The sequence below is a fragment of the Chrysochloris asiatica genome, unplaced genomic scaffold (assembly GCF_000296735.1).
Source record: "Chrysochloris asiatica unplaced genomic scaffold, ChrAsi1.0 scaffold00280, whole genome shotgun sequence".
NCBI classification, from domain to species: Eukaryota; Metazoa; Chordata; class Mammalia; order Afrosoricida; family Chrysochloridae; genus Chrysochloris; species Chrysochloris asiatica.
In genome coordinates this window covers 3038158-3038674 of record NW_006408798.1, presented here as the reverse complement: position 1 = coordinate 3038674, position 517 = coordinate 3038158, and positions in this window count along the sequence as shown.

Below are 517 nucleotides of genomic sequence, written 5' to 3'. Positions count from 1 at the left end.
AAGTCCTCTTCACTTTCAGCAAGCAAGGTTGTATCATCTGCATATCGCAACTTGTTAGTGAGTCTTTCTCCAATACTGATGCCACGTTTTTCTTCATAAAATCCAGCTTCTCATATTATTTACTCAGCATACAGGTTGAATAAGTACACTGAAAGAATACAACCCTGTCACACACCTTTTTTAATTTTAACATTCAGTGTTTCCATGTTCTGTTCAAACAACTGCTTCTTGGTCCAGGTACAGATTCCTCATGAGTACAATTAAGTGTTCCGGAATACTCACACTTCGCAATGTTTTCCATAGGTTGTCATGATCCACACAATCGATAGCTTTTGCGTAGTATAAAGCACAGGTAAACATCTTTCTGATAGTCTCTGCTTTCAGCCAAGATCCATCAGACATCATCAATAATATCATTCACTCCATGGCCTCTTCTCAATCCGTCTTGAACCTCTGGAAGTTCTCTGTCAATGTATGCTTGCAGCCGTTTCTGTATTACCTTTAGTAAAACTTTACT